The sequence below is a fragment of the Mesocricetus auratus genome, unplaced genomic scaffold (genome assembly GCF_017639785.1).
Source record: "Mesocricetus auratus isolate SY011 unplaced genomic scaffold, BCM_Maur_2.0 Super-Scaffold_4256, whole genome shotgun sequence".
Lineage (NCBI taxonomy): Eukaryota > Metazoa > Chordata > Mammalia > Rodentia > Cricetidae > Mesocricetus > Mesocricetus auratus.
In genome coordinates, this window is record NW_024429182.1 from 105,564,102 (window position 1) to 105,581,236 (window position 17,135).

Below are 17,135 nucleotides of genomic sequence, written 5' to 3' on the forward strand. Positions count from 1 at the left end.
ATCTCTGTGAGTTCAAGGCCAGCCTGGTCTACAGAGCAAGGAAAAACCAAAAAAAAAAAAAAAAAAAAAAGAATGATAAGGTTTGTCAGTCTCCCACATCATCCTCCTGGTCTGTGTGGTCACTTCTTCAAAACATTTTCCTATCTATAAAAGGGTCTGGTTCCCCTCCTCTGTGTTCCCAGGTCCTGCACATTAGCACTATGACCAAATTGTATGATGTGTCTCTTTTGCTAGCCTAAAGCTACCTTATAGGCAAAGTCCTGCCAAATTTCAATTGCTAGTATCCTATGCTGGTAGTATAGTAAATATTAGTGTTTGCTTAATGAATTAGTGGTGATGGGAAACAAACATAGTACCCTTCACCATATGGCAGAAATCAATCAGTGAGACCAAGAGAAACTATAAACAATCTGGTCTAAAGCAGATCATCTGTTCATTGATGCAAAAACCTAGTCTCAAAGATGTCAGATAACTCATCCAAGGTACCCTTAAAAGTATCAAGAAGATGACAAGCAAAGGCAGTCATCTGCCACTGAATTCAAAGATAGCCATCACCTCACATGTAGCCCAGGGAGAAGCCATGTAGCTTACTGGATGCATAGGCTCCAGGTGTCATTTTGTTTCTGCCATCTACCAGTCATGTGATTACTAGCAGGTTACTTCATCTGAGTCATAATTTCTGTGTCTGTTAACTGGGCTATTAATAACTCCCAGGTTGTTGGGGTTATTTAATCTGCAAACATACATAGAATGCCTAGCAAAGCACCAGCACTGTGTGCTAAACAAGCATTTACGGAATGAATCATGAGCGAGTCCCTGTCCAGCACAACACAACTTCACAAGCCTGGTTTAGATTTTGCTTTTAAGTCTCTGCCAACCTGGAAGGTGGCAAGGTTACCTGGAATTATAGAGTCATATAACTGGAGACTGCTTCCTTGGTAGAATTAAATCTTAAAGCTGCTCTTTAACGTCACCACTTACAACCCTACTCACTGTTCCCTTCATCTGAGTTGCCCTCCCCACTGTCCTCATGTCACACGGAAATTACCCATCCTCTATTGCCTAGCCACATCTACCCTGTCACAGCACCCTATGAATGAAAACTGGCCCCCACAGGCTCAGATATTTGAACGCTTAGTCCTCAGTTGGAGGTACTACTTGGGGAGGTTTAAGAGGTGCAGCCTTGCAGGAGGAACTACATCACCGGAGTGGGATTTGAGAGTTTAAACCTCACACCACTTCTAGTTCACTCTCTGCTTCATGCTTTCAGTAAAGGAAGTGTGCTCTCAGCTTTTTGTTCCAGGTGCCACACCTGTCATCTACTGATAGGCTCTCCCTGCCATTAAGATTCTAACCCTCTGGTGCCCCTAAGCTAGATGAAACTCTTCCTTCTATAAGTTGCCTTGGCTATGGTATTCTAGCAGGTAACAGAAAAAATGGCTAACACATAAGGAGTAGGAAGGCATACCTAATGCATGGGACTTCATCAGTCCTTCCGTGTCTCAATGGTCACTTTCCACTCCACAGTGAAGAATCCTACAGTCTGAATGTCTATGTGCCCTCCAAAATTCACATTGAAACTGCAGTTTAAATAGAGTGTTAAGAGTATTAATGACTGACTACACTATGAGGCCTATGCTCTCATAAATGCATTAGTGACCTAGAAAAGTACTTAAATGAAATGGAAAGATGGCTCAGTAATTAGGAGCCCTTAATTGCTCTTGCAGAGGACCTGAATTCAGTCTCCAGCGTCCATGCAGGCAGCTGACAGTAACTCCAGCTGTGGGGGATCTGACACTGTCTTCTGGCATCTTTGAGCAACTGAACACACACCCACATACCCAACAGGCAAACACACACCACCCACATTCACAAACACACACACACACACACACACACACACACACACAATTTAAAATAATAACACATATATCTTTTTTTAAAGCACCTGAAGAGCAAGTTCATCCTCCTGGCATATGAAGACACAGAAATATGTATCATCCTGGGGGCAGAAGAAGCCACCAGCAGACGCCTATCAGCGTCTGCCCTTAGAAATGAACTTTTATTGGCAGGTGTGGTGACACATGTGTAATCCCAGCACTTGGAGTGCTGAGAGAAAAGAAATGGCACAAGTTCATGACCAACTTGGGCTACATAGTGAGTTCTAGGCCAATCTGAGCAATACCCTGTCCCAAAAGCAAATAATAATAACTTTTTTTAGACAGGGTTTCTGTATTTCACCTTTACTATCCTGGAACTTATCTGTAGTCTAGGCTGGCCCCCAATTCAGGGATCTACCTGCCTCTGCTTCCCAAGTGCTGGGGTTAAAAACATGCACCAACACTGCCCAGCAATAATAGTATTTTTAAATGAACTTCCCAGCCTCAGTCAATCTGTTATAGCAGGTAAAATTTACTAAGACAAGGCATGTTATCTGTTCATTCATTTGTTTGTCTGTTTGTTTGTTTTAGTTTTTTGAGACAAGGTTTCTCAGTAGCTTTGGGGTATGTCCTGGAACTCACTTTGTAGACCAGGCTGGCCTCAATCTCACAGAGATCTGCCTGACCTTGCCTCCAGAGTACTGGGATTAAAAGTATGCACCACCATAGTTTGGCATCTGTTTTTTTTAAAAAATCATACTAAGATACATGCAATCTAAAATGTATCATCTTAACAATAACCAATCATTTGAGTAGTAAGAGGCAGGCCTATGGCCAGAAATCAGGATGGTCAAATGATATTAAGCATCCCACTGAAGCTCTCAGACATAAAGCTTCCTCTTACAATTCTTGTCAAAATTAAAAGATATAGTTTATGTAGTCAGTGCTGAGAATCTCTTAAATTTTTCAAATGTGTTCAATATTCGAAAGTTATAACAAAAATGGCTTGTTGCACATTCAACCATTTCTTAGCCATAACAATAAAAGCAAAAAACAGACAAACTTTTTGTAGGTAAAATTCCAAACAGAATTAAGTCCTACAGAAATAACACTGGATACAGATTGATGTCACTGAATTTGGAATCTTCAGTTACACAATTATAGCTCCAGACAGGAATGGTAGACGAAGAGGCAGACGGATCTCTATGAGTTCAAGACCAGCCTAGTTCACATTTAGAGATTAGAGGACAATTTGTGGGAGTAGATTCTCTTCTACCACATAGGCCCCAGGGATGAGTGGCAGGTTAGCAGCAAGTGCCTTTACCCTCTGAGCTGTCTCAGCAAAATTTAATCATTCATATGTTGACGCTTGAAAAAGAAAGATGAAAATGGAATAATCATTTCAGATAGACATATTTCTTTCAGTCTTTCTCAAAAGCTTAGTTACTACCTGAACTTTCTGGACTTCTTCCCAAAGTTAACTCTTAGAAAGCAAAATTATTGAATCGGCCAGGAAAAATTATTCAGCTTTCTTTTTTTAGCCAAAACAATTAAAATTTGGCATAGCTAGTTAAAACTGCTCTGTAAAACAGAATCAGGAACCTATGTGTGGATGGGAAAGAGAAAAGACAGTGAGAAACAAACTATAGATGCTAGGGCTGGCCCAAAAATGGCCCAAATGGCAAAGATGACCACTACCCACAACTTTCTGAGACTATCAGGCCAAAATTATTTATATTTAATGAATAAGTGAATGAATTTTATTTAGATGACCACTACCCACAACTTTCTGAGACTATCAGGCCAAATTTATTTATATTTAATGAATGAGTGAATGAATTTTATTGTGGCACTGGGGCTCACTATATAGCCCTAGCTAGTCTGGACCTTGATATGTAGAACAGGCTGGCCTCAAATTCACAGAGCACAGACTGCCTCTTCCTCCAGAGTGCTAGAATTAAAGACACACACCTCTATTTCTGAGAGGAATCCCAATTTTGGTTCATAGATAAACATTTTTAAGGATTTATTACTATTATTTTTAATTTTGTGTGTGCATGTGTGTGCTTGTGTGTATCTGTGTATAGGAATGTATATACATGAATGACAGGGTGCATGCAGAGTTCAAAGGAACTGGGGCCTCCTGGAGCCAAAGTTACTGCTATCTAGAACAGGTACTGGGAACAAACATGGATCCTTCTCTCTTAGCTACTGACCCATCTCTCCAGTCCCAAACATAGGTTCATTTGAATTTGACTCCCAAATCATGTGTAAGAGCTACCACTATCCTTGCTTATTGGAGGATGTCCAAAGTCTACCTGGTACTAGACATCATCCTGAGACCTGAGTCAGGTAAACTCTTTTTATCCTTTTATCTCAAACTAATTTCAATATTACCAAAAAATTTCAAATTGGTTCCTAAGAATATATATATGTAGCCTTCACTTGAATTATTCAAATGTTATTAATGTTTCACCAAATTTTCCTTATCATTCTCTCTGCTATAGGTACCGCTTTATCTCTAAATATGTGGTACTTCATTAAAAGCCAGGAATATTCCCTCATATTTCCACAGTATCATTATCAAAATCAGGAAATTAATATTGACCCTACATCTAATCCAGCTTCAACCCTTAATTAATTTTTACCCACTGTACAAATAGCATTGACTATGGCAATATGAGTTATATCAATAGACAAAGAGAAAATTTTCTTCGATCCAAGAACTAATCCAGGACCATGTGTGGCATTTCGTCTCTATTTGCCCTTCAGTCTGTTTTAATTTAGAAGCATTCCAGTGTTTCACACTCCACCTTACTTTGTGAGACAGGTCTTTCACTGAACCTGAAGTCACTGTTTCAGTTACACTGACTATCCAGTAAGGCCCAAAGACCCACTCACCTGTCTCTGCCCCTCCAGTATATGGGATGACAGGCATCCACAACCACAACCACCTTCTAACTGTGTGCTGAAGGTCCAAATTCAGATCCTCCTGTTTATACAGGAGGCCTCTTACCCTCTGAGTCATCTCCCTAGGCCCTTGTGCTTATATTCAGGTTATAAATTTGGGGAGGGATTCCACAAAGGGGCAGTTTGTTTTTCTCAGAAGTCTAGTTGCCTCATGGTTGATACTAACTTTGATCCCTTAGTAAAAGTGGTGTCTGCCATCTTTCTCTACAATAAAGCCCCCCCCCCCTTACAACTAATGAGTACCTATCTGTGAAGCGATGCTGAGGCAGGCGTCCCCTGCCATAGTTAATGAGAGCTTTGGGGAAAATGGAACTTGTCCATCGTCATAAAGCTTAAAGATACCAAAACATAAATGCAAAGTCATACGTAAGCTCCCATACTGAGGTCTCCCCTAAAGGCTCACTCTGTTTCCCACACCACTACCATGGCTAAAGCAGCCTCATCTAATGACCTAACTCTGTGTGGAGGAAGCTCACAAAAGGACCTCCTGGCCCACAGAATCCCAGTCTCAAGATCTAACATAACTACAGTCACTCATTTTCTAGGGGTTCCTTCTACCGGAGTGTAAGGCATCTTGAGGGTGGCCCTTTACACCCAAGACCACTCTGGGCAGTGGATATGGGTGTGCTAGAGGAAGGCCTAGCAGGAAACTGTGTCTGCACTTGACACCAGCTAAAGGGGAAACCTGGACACTGTCCCTGCCTTGAAACCATCTCCCACACCCTGACACTTCAACTAGCTGGCTAACACTTTTCTTTCTGAGCTCCTAGTTCTTCCAATTTTTTTAAGAGTCCCTTTTTCTAAAATTCTAAATTATTTTTAATGAGTATGGGTATCTTGCCTAAATGTAAGTCTGTGAACTACATGTATGCCTGGTTCCCGCAGAAGCTAGAAGAGAGCTTCAGACCCCCTAGAACTGGAGCTACATACAGTTGTGAACTGTCATGTGAATTCTGGGAATTGAACCCAGGTTCTCTGGAAAAGCAGTCAATTCCCTTAACCACTGAGCCATCTCTCTCAGTCTCTCTTCCTAGTGTCTTTCTAGTGTTTTTATGTTAGTTTTGGACTAGATATTACATTGTCAATATACTGACACACTTCAAAAATCAACATGCTGTAATCCACTAGAATAGATATAGTGATTTAAAAAAAATATTGGCAAAGAAGTGAAAAAAACTGGAACTCCTTTTAAAAATCATTTATTTTATTTTATGTGTTTGAGTGTTTTGTGTGCTGGTATACATGTGCACCACATGCTTGACTGGTGTCCAAACAGATCAGAACATGGTGTCAAATTCCCTGAAACTGGATTTGCAGACATTTGTGAGCCGCCATGTGGATGCTGGGAATCAAACCCAGGGCCTCTGGAAGAGCAGCAGGTGCTCTTAACTACTTAGCCATCTCTCCAGCCCTCAAACTGGAACTCCTTTTTGTTTGGTTGGTTAGTTGGTTTTGACTTTTTGATTTTGTTCTGTTCTGTTTTGTTTTGTTTTTCAAGGCCGAGTTTCTCTGTGTAGCTCTGGCTGTCTTGGAACTCACTCTGTAGACCAGGTTGGCCTTGAACTCAGAGATGCACCTGCCTCTACCTCCTGAGTGCTGAGATTACTCTTACACACTACTGCTGAGAATTTGAAGGGCTACAGCTGTCTGGAAAAAAACTAGCAGTTTCTCATAAGGTCAAATATAGTATTACCAGTTGACTACTCGATAATTATCAAAACATATATTCACTCAAAAATGTAAATACATGTTGACAGCAGCATTACTCAAAATGGCCAAACAGCATGAACAACTCAAATATACATAATATGAAAAATAGATACATAAAATGTAGGATGTCCATACAATGGAACACTATTTGATACTAAAAAGTTATGCAATGCTGATGCAGGTTATGATCTATGAACTTCAAAGTATTATGTTAATGGAAGAAGTCTTCCACACAAGACCACACATGGTATAATTCCATGCATATTAAATGACTGAAATAGGCAAATCTATACAGACAAAAAGTAGAATAGAAGTTGCCTTAAGATGGCTGAAAAATAGCAAATAACTGCTAAGAGACATGAAGTTTCTTCTGGTAATGACTAAAAATATCCTAAAGTTGACTATGGTAAAGATTACATAACCTGATCAACATACTAAAAAACATTAAATTGTATATTTTAAATGGGCAGTTTATGTGATACATGTGAACTACATATCAATAGAGCTACTTTCAAATTCAACACTGTATACTTGGTATGGTAGCTGCAGTCTTTTAAGTCCCAGCACTCAGAACATGAGACAGAAGAACTGCTTTAAATCTGAGATTACAGAGTAAGACCCTGTCACAAACAAGCATGAATATCAGAAAACCTCAAAAATAAATAAATAAAATAAGCCAGGTGTGGCGGCCACGCCTTTAACCCAGCACTTGGGGGACAGAGGCAGTCTACACCAGCCTGGTCTACAAAGCAAGTTCCAAGCCTGCCAGAGCTATATAGAAACACTTTGTCTCATAAAACAAGTGCACACGTGCACACGCGCACACACAAATAAATCTCAATACACATGTATACACATATACTATACATAATCCACACATTGTCTATTACCTACTTTCTACTTGTAACCATGGTATTTTTCATCATCTTCCAGAGTTTCTTTGTGCAAATTCAAAATATCCTTATCCCTCACAAACTATACTTCATACTTCCTTCTATCACTTAAAATATATCCTCAGAGAACACCCTCACTAGTGTTTGTAGCTTTTAAGCTTTTTCCCTTGTGTAAACATGTCCAGTCCCCTGCTGTTGCACACTTCCAATCATTTTCTATCAGCAAGATGCTGCAATGATTGCACTCTACCCTTTATGTTGGTTTCAACCCGGGACATTCTGATCCTCATCAAGCTCACAGAGTAGCAGCAACCACTGCGGAGTTAGAACAATATTTACAACTCATCTCTCCTGATAACTGGCTGTGACCAGGACCACACTGAGAGTTATTTGTGACTTCTCAGACTTAGTTTCCCTGCTTTCATGAGCATCTTGTCGACTTTATTACAAGCATTTAAGAATAAACTGGCTAGGCTCTCACAGGCTACATTTGAAACCATTTGGGTATCAGAAAGCATAAGGCTGGGGAAGGGAGAGAAGACTGATAATGGGTTATAATACATTGGAGGGAGCAGAATGTGAGTGTGAGTAGTGTTTTGTTTTGTTTTTTGTTTGTTTTGGTTTTTTTTGAAGTGGGAGAGAGGAGCTGGAAGCTAACTGAACAGATGATAAATACAGAATAGGGGAATTTAGAAAATATTAGGCGAAAGTTGTTGAGAAACAGGATATTCACATACCTTCAAGGTACCCCACACACATAGATCATTTAAATGTGGTGCCCTTTCAGTGGGAAGGCCGGCCTTTCCTCCTTAACCACAGGCATCAAGCCTCGCATCACCAGAGATGTGACAAACTAACCATGAACATCCCTAAGATGCAAGGGGGTAGGAATGCAGTATCTCTAATGGAACACTCCAACCACAAATCCTTAACTCAAGTTCCCCAATGAGAACATGATCAGAAGATTCCAATTCCAGCCTACAGAACAACAAACAAGATATTCAAAGATAACATCAAGACAAGAAGGCAATATTATTCTACACTAAAAATAAACAACAAAAGGATACAATTGTCTTGTATGAATCATACCTGACTAGATTTTGGATCAAATGTCTTTTTAGGAAAAAGATTCTTATTGGGAATGGTTTAGTTGACAAAGTGCTTGCTGTAGAAGCATGAGGACATGAGTTTAAATCCTCAGCATCCACGTTTTTAAAAGCTGGGCTTAGCGAGATGTAGTGGTGCATGCCTTTAATCCCAGCTGCTGATGAGCAGAAGCAGGTGGATCTCTAAATTTGAAGTCAACCTGATCTATAGAACAAATTCCAGGATAGCCAAGGCCACACAAAGAAACCCTGTCTCAAAAAATAGATAGATGATACTCTATCATACATAGATAGATAGATAAATGATAGAGAGGTAAATAGATGATAGATACAATAAATCATACATACATACAAAAGATGGGCTCAGAGGCACATGCAGGAATCCTAGCACTAATGAGGCAGAAACACACAATCCCTGGAATTCATCAGTCAGACGGGCTAGACATGCTTCCAGTTTATTGAAAGAATAAGCCTCAAAAAATAAGGAGGGGTGTGTGCTCGATTCCGCAGCACATATACTAAAATCGGAATGATACAGAGAAGATTAGCATGGACCCTGCGCAAGGATGACACGCAAATTCATGAAGCGTTCCATATTAAAAAAAATAAGGAGGGGAGAGATAAAGAAAGACATCAGACATTAACCTCCGGCCTCTACACACATACAAACACATATTGCATACACATATACAAAAAGTTAATAAGAGTCACTAGAGTGACTGAGGAAATTGGAAAGGCATTGTTACAGAGTAGCAGTGAATAGCAATCTGAAAGAAAGTGCTTGTTCTTAAAGATTATATGCTTAAATGATTAGAGACAAATATTTCAAATGGCAACAAGTTTCCTTTTTTTAAGATTTATTTATTTTGTATACAGTATTTTGTCTGCATATATCCCTGAAGGTCAGAAGAGGGCACCAGACTTCATTACAGATGGTTGTAAACCACCATGTGGTTGCTGGGAATTGAACTCAGGACCTCTGGAAGAACAGGCAGTGCTCTTAACCCCTGAGCCATCTCCAGGCCTGGTAGCAAGTTTCAAACAGCTACTTGTTTAGTTGCTCTTTTTAGAGGTTTTGGTGTAGTTGTTGTCTGTTTGTTATTTAAGACAGGCTTTCACTATGTAGCTCTGGCTGTCCTGGAACTCAGTAAGTAGACCAGGCTGGCCTCAAACCCACAAATCCATCTGCCTCTGCCTCCCAAATGCTGGGATTAGAAGCATGCCCCACCATGGCCAGTCTTAAAGTGTGGGTGGTGCACAATGTTAATCTCAGTACTCCTGGGACAGTGGCAGGCATATCTCTGTGAGTTCAAGGCCAGCCTGGTCTACAGAATAAGACTGTCTCTCAAAAAACAAACAAAAACCAAAAAAGGAGTTGGGGTGGGAGTATTCATATAGAAAGCAAATTAATTCTGATAAAAGGAGTATAAAAAGTTTTAAATGTTTTAAAATAAGTTGGTAAGGAAGAATCAAATAAAACATACAAACCTCCTGGTACCCAAGCTAATGTTATCACAGGGTGCTTCTGTGTCTGACCATAACATGAACACAGTCACCAGCCAGCCAGGTCTGCCTTCATGAAGCCTAGACTTCAGTCAGAACGCAAGGCAAAAAAGGAAGCAGCTGAAGAAGTGGGAGACTTTGGGCTCCAGAAAACCTACAGAGAATCTACTATATCATCATCATCATCATCATCATTTTAGCTAGGTTTGATCCAAATAGCAGAACAGCATTATTCTTCCCTTGTACACCCTCCCACTCACTGTCCTTACAAAATCTACATTTTCTCTGAAAAAAGAAAAAGTTACTTAACCTCACAGAGATGTGTTCCCTTATTTACATATAAAAATGGAGCTAAAATCTGCTCCATATGGGCCAGTGAGATGGATCAGAAGGAGAAAGTACTTGCTAACCTGAGTGAATTTGAGCCTCAGGTCACACACACACACACACACACACACACACACACACACACACACTATCAGTCAATCAGCCAATCAATTAATGTAATTTAAAACTTCTTTCTTTCTTTGTTTTTTTCAAGACAGGGTTTCTCTGTATAGCCCTGGATGTCCTGGAACTAGCTCTGTAGATCAGGCTAGTTTAAAACTCAGAGATCCACCTGCCTCTGCCTCCCAAGTGCTAGGATTAAAGGCGTGTGCCACACCCAGGAAATTTTTTGAAGATTTTTAATCTGCATAGGATTGAAAGAATAAAAGAGCACAGAGTCTACCTTCATACATAGCACAGCTACTTTCAAAGACCCTCCTAAAAGATCTGGGTCTCTTACAATAGAGTGGGGTGGGAGGGAAGCTCCACTTGTTTCTCTATCAAGGCACCCAGCACAGGACCCTGTAATTAACTTATGTACATAAGGACTAGGTTGACAAAATAAAAAAGACTTTATGAGAACAAGAAGAAACTTTCTGTCTGAAAACACCCTTGGAATCACAGGGTCAACACGAGTCAGCTTAGTCAAAGGTACCAGCACCCTACAGATATTACAGATTTCTGTGCTTATGTGCATGCAAATTAGTCAGAGCTATTTTATGCGCATGTCCTAGTGAGGTTTCTGTTGCTGTGATAAAACACTGGCCAAACCTAACGTCTGAGAGGGAAGCCAAGGCAGGGACTTAAACGAGAAAGATGGAGGCCAGAAATGAAGAAGAAACCCTGGAGGAATGCAGCTTGCTAACTTGTTTCCAGGTTCAGGTTCAGCTACCGTTTTGTTTTTTGTTTTTTTTTTTCAGCTACCTTTCTTACACCTCCCAAGCCCACTGGCCTAGAGGTGGTGCCACCCACAGTGGGCTGGGTCCTTCCACATTAATCAATCAAGAAAATGCCTACAAACATGCCTTCTGGTTTTGCTTTGACACTCTTGAAACATTTAACAACAGTACCTAAAGGACACACTAATTTCCACTCATTGAACTAAGCAATGGACTCATTATATCCAGTAAGGATTTTTGCTTGTTTGTTTGTTTGTTTGGTTGGTTGGTTGGTTGGTTGGTTGGTTTTGTTGTTCCAGACAGGGTTTTCTTTAAGGTTTATTTTATTTTATGTGTATGAATGTTTTGACAGCATGTATGTGTATGTACCCCACATATGCTTGGTGTATACAGAGGTCACAAAAGGACATCAGATCCCCTAAAGCTGGTTATGAGTTATCGCCTGGGTGCTGGGAACTGAGCCCAGGCCCTCTGCAATGAAAAAAAAAGTTTTTTGTTTTTTGTTTTTTGTTTTTTTTTGGTTTTTCGAGACAGGGTTTCTCTGTGGCTTTGGAGGCTGTCCTGGAACTCACTTTGTAGACCAGGCTGGCCTCGAACACACAGAGATCCGCCTGCCTCTGCCTCCCGAGTGCTGGGATTAAAGGTATGCGCCACCAACGCCTGGCTTGTTAGTTTGTTTTTGAGACAGGGTTTCTCTGTGTAGCCCTGGCTGTCCTCCCAAGTGCTGGGAAAAACAAATCTTATTATAAGGATATTGGGGGGAATTTGAATGGGAGCTGCACATGAGGTGGCCATTAAGATTCTTATTTGTAGCTGGACAGTGGTAACACAAACCTTTAATCCCAGCACAGGGAAGTCAGGCAGGTTAGAATCTCTGTGAGCTTGAGGTCAGCCTGGTCTACAGATCCAGTTCCAGGACAGCCAAGGTGACACGGAGAAACCCTGTCTAAAGGGGGAGAGAGCCACTATGAACATCAGTTATATCAGGCTTAGTGCTAGATACATAAAATATACTCTGGCCTAGAGTCATGGCTCCCTGTTTAAGAGTATTGCTATCCCCACAGAAGACACAGGTTCAGTTCCCAGAACCCACATGGTGTTTCATTACCATCTGTAACTTGTTACAGGGGGGATCTGATCCTCTGCTGGCCTCTGAGGGCACTAAATGAGTACACACACACTTACACATAAAATAAAATGAATCAATAAATCTTAAAACATTCTCATTTAACATTCACAACAATCTTACTAAGAAACAGGTTCAAAGAGGTAAAGATATTGTCCAGGAAGCACACACACATTGATAAGAGAGAATGAAGAGATGCTCAAATGTGGTGATATATTATTTATGATTCAATAAAGCGTGCCTGAGGAGTAAGAATGCAAAGCTAGCCACAAGCCATAGAGGTCTGGCAGTGGTGATACACACCTTTAATCCCAGCAGCCATAACTAGCAAGTCATAGGGTCAGGCAGTGGCAATACATACCTTTAATCCCAGGACTCAGGAGACATGCAGATGGATCTCTGTTAGTTCAAGACTACACTGAGCTATACAAAATTGATCCAGTCTAAAAGAGAAACAGCTCACAAAAAGGTGATCTCAGCATTTGGGATCACATGCCTTTAATCCCAGCACTTGAGGTATATAAGATAGAACAGATATTCAGTCTGTGGCATTTTCATTTCTAGCCATGTTGAGGGCAGGATTGCTTCAGCCTGGATAGAGGTAAAAGCTGCTGGCTTGGACACTTTGTTTATCTGATCATCAGCTTGAACCCCAATATCTATCCCTGGGTTGTTATTTTTCGTGTTACATACAAATGAACTCTAGCACATAAACACACACATTAACATGTGATCTCATAGATCCTTTCTCCCTGATGACCTTCAAGAGACCCTTATGTTATAGGCTTGGTCCCCAGGACTGAAAAAAAATTCCAAGAATCTTTTTGATAGGATAATCTTGAGGAAGTATCTAGTTTTCAAAGGTTAGATTCCCAAGCGAAAGAACCTATAAATAAGTTACCTGTGGATCACATAAAATTCCTCTTTACTTGGAAATGTTCATTTGAAGATCAGGCACATTTCTACCACAGTCAAGAAAATACAGAAAGTATTTCCTAAGTAATTATAACATTGTGGTGTTTTGTCTTTTCCCCCTCCTGTGCAATAAAATAAGGGGGAAAGATGCATTACAGAATTTTTCTTGCAGTTCAATATATCTTTACCACAGAAAAATATTGTCACCAGTTCACTCAATTGTATTAATTTTGTGTATGTGTAACTTTGCTTACCCGTAAAATTCAAAAAGTCCATTGATTTAGGGAATATTATGACCCTTAGAATGATTTTTGAGAAACTAACTTGAATTTAGGAAGTTGAACCCTAAAAGAAACCAGAACTGAAATACTTCTGAATTTCCCTAGAACTTAGTCACAAAACATTCCAAAGGCTATAGGTCTCAGAAAATGATCTGCTAATAGCATTTACACTTGACATTTCATTATTACTAATGTCATCTTTCAATATGTTGAAATTTTTCTTTATTTAGAAAGCATCCTTAGAGACCTAGTTTGGGCCATTCAGTTAACAAACACACAGAGCTTGTAAACTGTACAAGACCTGGGCACCTACTCCCTAGAGCTATTCCTTGCCTTCATCTCTAGTGCCAAAAGCTATGGGCCACATTGTTAATTTCCCACCCCTCTTGTGGGACTATGCTGTCCTAGCATTACTACACAACCCTCCAGAGAAATTTCTTGAAAGCAAACACTACCTCATTTGAAGATGCATTCCTATCATGGTATACATACATGTGAACATCAGTATACTGTATTGAGATAAACCCATGTTTTAAAAAATGAGAAAACTAAGATTGAAAATGAATATGCCATTCCCAGAGTTAGACATGAATAATCATAGAGGGTTTTTAACAACAGGCCAAGTGAATCAAGAAGCAAGGGTTAGTGTCCCTTTGCATATCTACAAACTGAGGCAAAAAGAAACTTACAGCTCTCCAAAGCCATAGGACAGCAGGGATAGGGCTAAATCTAATCCTCCAATCATCTCATTTCTCCTCCCTATGTCACTAACAACCCCCAGTGAGTGAGGGTGCATTGAAGGAGAAAGGACTTCGTAAGGAAAGTTTAAGGTACAAAAGAAGTCCCATCCACCTGTCATATAGGCTGACTTCAAATGGACATCAGACTCTGCATGCCTATAGAAACAGTAAGGTTAAGTAAAAAGACACAGCTGCCACCACACCCAGCTCCCAGGGAAAGCCGCATAAAACAACAAACTTCTCTCCAGTACAAAGACGACAAAATGGCAGGAACTCCAACTACCTTCAGAAACACAAATGCAGGTTTGCTGCTTGCCCTGTTTACTCAGCGTGGTGCTAGGGGATAGACTCTTTTTCCCACCACTCACTGGAATCAGAAATAAGGAACAAAAACACTAAAGGAATCAGAACCTACTTAAGACTACTTCTTTTAGGAATCATTTATGAACTATTTGTGTAAAGCATTAAAACAATTGCTAAACCATGGGCACTTCTTAGCAGGGATCATGGGAAGGAGAGGTACAGAAGCTCCTTGGGCACATTTCATTGTCCATATGCTCCTGGGCCCAGGTTATGTCTGTCAGGAAAACCACAAACCCAGTCCTGGATCAGGCTCATCGCTGTCATCCTTCCAAGCACAGACTCCAAGGGGAAAGGAAAAAAAAAAAAAAAGCCAGAACCTCTTCAAAGAGGACTCTGAATAAATGTTCACACAGAGCCAACATCCTCTAACCCCAGGGTTCCTTAGGGACGGGTGGGATGAGGGTGTGGGGGCTGGTGTTCAGAGGTTGGAAAGTGACTTAGAAAAAGAGATGTGATACTCTCCCGACACAGCAGGCACTCTGAAACAGAGAGGCAACACCTACATTTATTGCAAACAGATGAGGAAAGAAATGGAATTCGAAGAGATGTCGACCGGGTAGGGAGAAAGACAGGCATAGAAGACAAGGGCAGAGAGTCACCACAAAATGTAGGAAGAGAGCAACAGATTTGATCTTTTCCCAAATCCAAAAGCTGCTCTTTGCAGGCCAATAAATCACTCTAAGCCCGTACAATGGACTCTCCTTTGCATTCAGTGACACGAAGCACTTAACAAAGTGTCACCCAGCTGCAAGTTTGGAGACCTGAGCATGTAAATTAAAAATGAATAAAATTGGTTCACAGAAGCTAAAGACAGACAGTGATGACTTTTTCCCCCAAAGCCTGACTCAGCGGTGAAAAGCTTTAGCATTCTGGAGTTAAGCAAATACTCTGGCATTTCTCCTTCTTTTGACATTCCTAAAGGGGGTGTGGTTGACCCTAAGTCCATTCATTTCCAAGGTTGTATATCTCTCAGCTAAGACTGGCCCCATCTGTTCTGGAGTCAGCCAGCTGTTTATCTCAAAGGAACATATTTATTGCAGTGTTCATCCCTGTAACTCTTAAAAGAGGAGAGTCAGCATCATACAAGCCACAGTGTTGCCTGCCTTATTAAATGTGTCAGTTCGCTGAAAAACAAAATTCAAACAAAAAGCACACTAGCATGCTCTCTGGTTTCCCTGGTCAGGCTCACTGTTCTTGGATACCTTTCAGTAACAATCAGTAAAGGGTGTCAGCACGCCTAACTTTTCCTTTCCATAATGCGTTAAAAAGAAAACGAAAAAAAAAAAAAAAGTACCCAGGTTCCCTAATCGATTACATCTACAAACCGTTAAGTGTGAGTGGAGCCTCGGGGAAACGGCAGCGCAGCTCGTTACAGAACCATTGTCAGTGGCAAGAGCCTATTGCGATGTAATTTAAAACACTCCCACAAGCACAAATCTATCAGCTCCACTTCCAAACAATCCTGAATCCCGCAGTCGAGAAAACGTAAAAAAATAAATAAATAAAACAAAGCTTTAAAAATGTTAGGCTGCTTCTAGCAGCCTAAGAAACCCTTCTCTAGCACGTGAAATATTTCTGACACGGAGTACACCATTAAAGGACACTGTCACCTCAAATCAGCAGAAAAAAAGCGAGACAGACGATACAGACATGCAAACATAAAGCCCCACGAAACTTAAGCGACTCAAGAGAAGCCTGCTCATCTTAAATTATATATATACATAGTGTATGCTAGTCCAAGAGACACAAATGTTCTAAAGAAGTACGACCACCTTAAGTCACTGTCTCCATTCCTTCCCACGCATCACCCTTTCCCACTCAAACCTCAGCACTGGGGCCACAGAATGACAGGACTGCAGTCCTCCACCTTTGCCCTTCTCATGTTTTCCAAGTGCACTTCCCAACATCCTTGCCAGCCCAGCCCCCTCTCCTAGCCTCCAAAAGGTTAAAGGGAGTTGAGGCGAGGAAATTGGCAGGCACCGGTCCTCTGGTGGGGGCAGGTTGCTGGAGTTGTTCTTTGCAGTGACCCAAATTGCACAGAGCGATTTAGCTCTTAGCAGCGCCAGTGAAAACCTCCCGAATCCATACCCCCATCCCCGGCCCTATCTTCCAAAAGAAAGCCTTGAGCACTAAGCGGGAGGAATAACTTGGGAGAACGATTTGAATAAATCACTTCAACTCACCTGGTTTGGGATTTTTCTCCCCACCCCAGGCATAAACAGAAATGATATGCGAATGAGTCACGCACGTAAGGGAAGGGGCTGCGGTGTCCTAAGTCCAAGGACTGGAGTCAGTCCCTGCCCTGGTCCTGCTGCTACTCAGGGCTCAGCTGGAGCGAGCGGCAATAGCGAGCCCAGCAGCAGCAGGAGCAGCAGCAGCAACAGCAGCAGCAGCAGGGGGGTGGGGAGTGGATAGACCGTAG

General features: G+C 41.1%; 1 protein-coding gene and 1 non-coding gene across 4 annotated transcripts in view; one reads left to right on the forward strand and one right to left on the reverse strand.

The window, feature by feature from the left end:
- The window catches only part of Rab30 (RAB30, member RAS oncogene family), a 92,122-nt gene extending 75,000 nt beyond the window's left edge, over window positions 1-17,122 (reverse strand). For 2 of the 3 annotated variants that reach the window (XM_005073936.4, XM_040728456.1), the window contains exon 1: window positions 16,897-17,122. The gene's annotated coding sequence lies outside the window, so the exon portion shown is untranslated. Of the gene's footprint in view, window positions 1-16,537; window positions 16,803-16,896 lie in introns of those variants that run through there. The other variant, XM_040728464.1, reaches the window with a different exon arrangement.
- Window positions 9,054-9,160, forward strand: LOC121135727. Its single transcript, XR_005872837.1, has one exon. It is a non-coding gene; the product is annotated as a U6 spliceosomal RNA (small nuclear RNA).
- Window positions 17,123-17,135: the final 13 nt, after the last annotated feature.